Genomic DNA, 5,761 nt, shown 5'->3' with positions numbered 1-5,761 from the left:
ACAAAACAAGGCGTTGCTTTTCACTTTTGTTGTCGAGAAAGACACGAAGACACGACGTCGATATAATCACTAACGGCTATTAAAGATCGCGTAATTATATAAAGATTGATTGTTTGATCTTTACTTCAGTATAAAGAGTTCCTGTGTTTGTAGCAACTTATATTGTCTGCATAAGGCAAAATGTCGCACTTTCACTTTACCTCCAGAAACCTTGTTAGAATATGATGTGGTGAAATTGTGAATGTGTTTAATTGCTCTTAAAAGTGTTGATAAAAATTGTTCAAACCTCATATTGTTAGAATATGATATAATGAAATTGTGAATGTGTTTAATTGCTGTTAAAAGTATCAATAAAATAGTCCAAACTCTGATTTTTCTCTTAAAATCTTCTAAATGTATATCAAAAAGTACTTTAATTCATCACTTTAAGTGCTTGCAATAATTTGCTAAATGCTCTGCATTTATATCGTGCTTTTCGAGTCACTAAATACTTCTAGGGTCAAGTAGGGTCCCAAGCAGAAATTCATATTACATACACAAATATGAACATTGTGAAGTTTCTGTTTATTTCAACAGTGTGCAGTATCAAAAATGATATCGTATTAAAATCTATTATTTTCACATATTAGAACAAACGAAAAGCCTATTGTAGTATGTATTCTAGGTGAAGCTTGTGTTAGGTAAAATTAATGCAAATTTCTCCACGTACGAGTATCTTAATAAATGCACGTTTATATGATAGTTCATTTAGTTTGCTTATCATTGAAACTGCGGCTCGCTACAGTTTAACTGTGCGGGTCAGGTGTATCGATATTTCGTTCTTTGTGCATGGTTACAAAGAATGACAATAAAAGTAAATTCTTCTTCTATTCTTCTATAACCCTCAAGATAAGCATCACCTCTAATCACATGATCCATCACTGGGCCTTGGCTTGAGCAAATGCGGTGACCATGTCCTCAAGATCCAAAGACCTCTGCACCCTGTATTCGATAGAGATGAGTGCAAGACCAAAAAGTCGCCCAAGGGACATAGTTGACAGGAGATATGTTTTAATCAACTTTAGCGATGAGAAGCTTCTCCCCAGAAGCTAGTGTATTGGGTAGGGTTAATAGTCAAGTCAAGTTTATTTGTATAGCCCTTAATCACAAAGAGTCTCAAAGGGCTGCTCAGATCAAAGACTATTGGGAACTACAGACTATTATGACACTATCCCCTGATCTAAAACCTACATGAGGGCAAATAATACACATATATTGTCAACATAAAATATAGGTTATTCATATGTTATAGAATAGAAGTGTGTTTTAAGCCTAGATTTAAACAGTTCCACTGAGGTTGCAGATCGAAACTCAGGGGGAAGAACATTCCACAGCACCGGGGCCCGAATGGAGAACACTCTCGAACCTGTGGATTTCTTCTTGGCTTTTGGGATCACTAATAGAAGGCTGGCAAAGATGGAACATCATTGCTTTTGGTTTCTTTAGGCACTAATTTGAGAAACTTCAGCAATGATCCTAAAATAAATGAATATAGAAGGAAAATAGGCTATGAATGGTAAATAGGCTATATTAGTTTTATCCATTTAATGGGTTTAATATTTCCACATTTTGTAACAATTCTTGAAAAAGACAGTTCAATGTTTTTGTGGACTAAACCACTTAAAAAGTTTATACAAATTATTCAACGCTACAAAATCTGCACAGGTTGACGATTTATGATCAGATGCACCGCTTGAAATGCAGTTGCAGCTGTAAAATAACGGATACAGACGATTGTAGAGGCCTCGCTGTCACAGATTTGCTGATGACAGCTTTCCTCTTCCCTTACAACTAATAACGTGCCAGGTTTAAAAACAATATTTACATTTTCTGGTTTGACTATATAAATTGTTTTAAATCATAAAGCCACAACCTTCTGTGTAATCTTATATTACCCTAAATTGGCTTTTTTTTAAATTAAAAGTACTATTGTACTGTAAACTACTTAATAATATAGCAATAGCTTTTGACGTTAAAAAAACAACACGAATAAAGTGTGGTCATGTTATTGCTAGCGTGAGTGAAGCCAGACTAGCTCCATTTGCATTACATCATTCATTATCAACGGTAGGGGGGAATACAATTGATCTCTGTTCAATTTATCGCTACTGGCTTACTGCCATCTTGCTTTTTTCTCCCGTCTTCTTCTTTTTTATTCTTTCTCTTTACATTCCCGGAAGGATAGTTTTTCTTCATAATGAAGGTCTCAAATTGCAATTTTCAAATCTTCACTGAACTTCTCCATCAACTGCAATGCGAATTTTGACTCTGTCGTCCCCTAGTGGGGGCTTTAAGAAACTGCCTAGTTTACCTGGTGAAAAAAATCGTCTCTGCACTTACCCAATCACACACTGAACGCGTTGTTAACCTTGCAAGGCGCCTACCTGCTTATTGGTATCATGGCCAAGGACTCTTTGACGATTAACCCGTAAGATTCGGACCTGCGACCTCTTGGTCCAAAGAACAGAGCTCTTCCTCCTGGGCCCCGCCAACACAATCTGACCTCAGATGAAATACATTTCAAATATTATTTTGTATATTAAATAACTGGCGACATCCTCAATTTTATTGTGTCCGCGGTGCAAACCAGTAAACCTCATATGAGGCGTAGGCCATAAAATTATAAAATCATTATTTTCTTCAATACTTCAATAAATACACTAAACTTAATTTCATTATGCAATTAAATGTTATGAAGTTACACTTTTACCCCCTATTTTCTTAAACTCTACATATTCCAATCATTATTTTTTTCACCCTGTTATAATGTGCTCAATTGACCCCCCCCCCCCCAAAAAAAAAAAAAAAGACTACAATTCCATACAAGCCATTTGTCGAGGTGTCCTTGGGCAAGAGATTGGACCCCTAAAGACCCCATTATGCAAGTAGTCACCTTAAATGGCTGACTGTGCTATCGGCGTGTGAGTGTTTGTGTGAATGGGTAAAGTGTGAAGTGTAGGTTAAAAGCTTTGGAGGTCCTCAGTGAGTGGTAACGCTCTACATAAAAGTAGTCTATTTACCACTTACAGATTGTGGCATCATTTGATTTGGGGGGAGTTCAACTGTGGAGAAAAGGTAAGCTTCAACTTTTACTCTCCTTACTTTTAATGTAATTATAAATTTGTTTGTTAGACTTGTACAAGCGCACTCATCAAGTTTTACCTTATTATGGCATAATATAGAAAATATATTTATAGAGTTGGTTGGATCCCATAACAATTATGGTCATGGTCTTGGGCAAGTACAGCCTGGTGGCGCCCATCCCATTCCCGGCCAACATATCTCAAACCGGGGATCTTTCACGTGTAAGGTGAATGCACTATGGAGTACAATTAAAAACCGCATACTGGATTTAGTTGTTAAAATTTTATTATTCTGTTGAAATCTAGCTAAAAGTTGATCAGCTAAAGAGTTCCAGCTGGATTAACTAAAACATATATATTTTCAGGGGCTGACAATTGAAATATGATTCAAAGATTTATGTATCGAGTTTTTTTTCCTCAATATTTTTTGTCATTCACAAAGACCACAGAATTAATCTGTTATAGTGTTTGTCAACAATTGTGCACATTTGTAAACAAAAAATCAGAACAACAATCAAATTCATTTTCACTACAGTTTATTTAAAGCCCTATTGTGTAGTATTTGACAGCTAGGTGGCACTGTTGTTTAATGCAAACAAAAACCAGTGCCACAGCAAGCGACAACACGGCTTAAGCAGGGATTTCACTTATGTAAAAGAAGGAAATGTTTTATCTTCCAATAATTTATTTTTCAGAAAGTTCAGAGTGTCCCCTGCCCACTGCCCGAAGACAGCTGGGATGGGCTCCAGCACCCCGCGACCCTACTGAGGATAAGCGTTGCAGATAACGAGTGAATGAACATTGGTATGGTAGTTCATGTCATGATTACTCTTCGCCCTCACCTGCGCCCGCTCTTTGGCGCCAGCTGCTGCTCGTTGCCTGATTGATTCCCCTCCTATTTAAACACAGTACCCCATTCACTCCTTGTCAGTCCGGCAGCGAACCTCCGCATATGCAAGGCAAGCATGTATCCTGCTCGTTTGTCCCTGATTTCCCGATCGTCTCCAGATCCCTGACTTTGCTCTTCCTTCGACAACGCCCTGATATCCCAGTCCAGCTAGTGACCCGTTTTTGACCACGCTCCGACTACTTGACCCATTGTGGCACTTCCTTCCTTCCTTCCTTCCTTCCTTCCTTCCTTTCTTTCCTTCCGTACATAGATAGATAGATCAATTAAATGTTTTAATTCATCTTATAACATCATAATTCATACCAGGCAAACACGAATCTATGAATCTTTGGTTATATTGAATTACAATTTGAACATTTCCAGCTAGTTTCTTGAATGAAATGCCTTACAAAAACGCATCACAGGGACGTCATAATAGCCTAGGAGCAGCGCTCTCCTGTGGCCAAATTTAGTAAGCACAACTGACGCAAAGTTATACACGACGAAATCAAAACCACACGGGGCGTGCATTAAACAAATTAGCACATGCTAGATTAAAAAGGCTCATTACAAGTTTACTATAATTCAGCATATGTATAAATTCATGAAATCTATCGTAGAAACACGTACAGTTTATGCCGCGTTTGTTGTTTTAAAAGAGCATACAACAAGTATAGGTCAAATAGTACATAATTAGCTTTATCTCGGTGGAATCGTGCTGAAACGTATGCACTCACAATTCGTTAAATTTGATTTCAGTCCACAAATTACCAATTGGCCAATTTAATGTCTTTCGCGTCTGTCTGATTTATTCTTTAAGAAGTAGACATTTTTAACCTGAATAAAACTAATAAAATATCAAGAGATCTTAGTCTACACTGTTTGATATCGGACTCCTGTCTCCAGTGTCTGGTATCGATATCCTCGGTCTCGTCCTGTCTGATACCTTGCTACAATATCCGGTATCGATCCCGCCTGTCTCACCCTGTCCGATATCTCTCGCCAGTTTCCGATATCGATCCTGTCTGAGATCTGTCTCCATTCTTCTGTATCTGATATCGATCCTGTTTGTACCGTCCTGTCCGGTATCAATCTCGTCTGTCCGGTATCTGCTAGTGTATTTGGTATCAATCCTGTCTGTCCCGTCCTGTCCGGTGTCGACCCCGTCTGTTTGGTATCCGCTTGTGTATCTGGTATCAATCTTGTCGGCCCCTGGCTTCCTATTGTTCCACGCTCGACTTCTGCCTTACTTCTTCCGCCCAGTGATCGCTGAATCATAGCGTTTGAGTTAACGTGCATGATTGCCCCATTCCGGCAAAATAAAGCGTGAGTGAGAAACGTTACGCATCTGGGTCCTCCTCCTGTTCTGGTTCTGACAACAATTGTCTGATATGGCAGACAGTTTATAGTTGTCTTTATATCATTTTTATAGTTAAATGAAGCATGAATATTTTTAAATATTTTGTTTGAAAATATTTTCATTTTAGCAAAATATTCTTTAAATTTAAAAACGTATTATTCATTGTACCATTTTGCATTGTTTTATAACATAAGTTAAAATATGGTAAAATGAGACACATCCTTGAAATGCACTTTTCCCTGCAAATTTCTAACTACATTTTAAATAAAATAAGGAAAAAAAATCAAAAGGAGTTATCAGATTCATTTTTAAAATAAAGTGAAATTATCGATTTTGTATAGATACTTGTTAAAGGGACAATGTGTAATGTTTGACCACTAGATGTCACTT

Source organism: Urocampus carinirostris, chromosome 11 (genome assembly GCF_059441175.1).
Source record: "Urocampus carinirostris isolate Australia breed hairy pipefish chromosome 11, RoL_Ucar_1.0, whole genome shotgun sequence".
NCBI lineage: Eukaryota > Metazoa > Chordata > Actinopteri > Syngnathiformes > Syngnathidae > Urocampus > Urocampus carinirostris.
Note: the sequence above shows the minus strand (reverse complement) of the source record.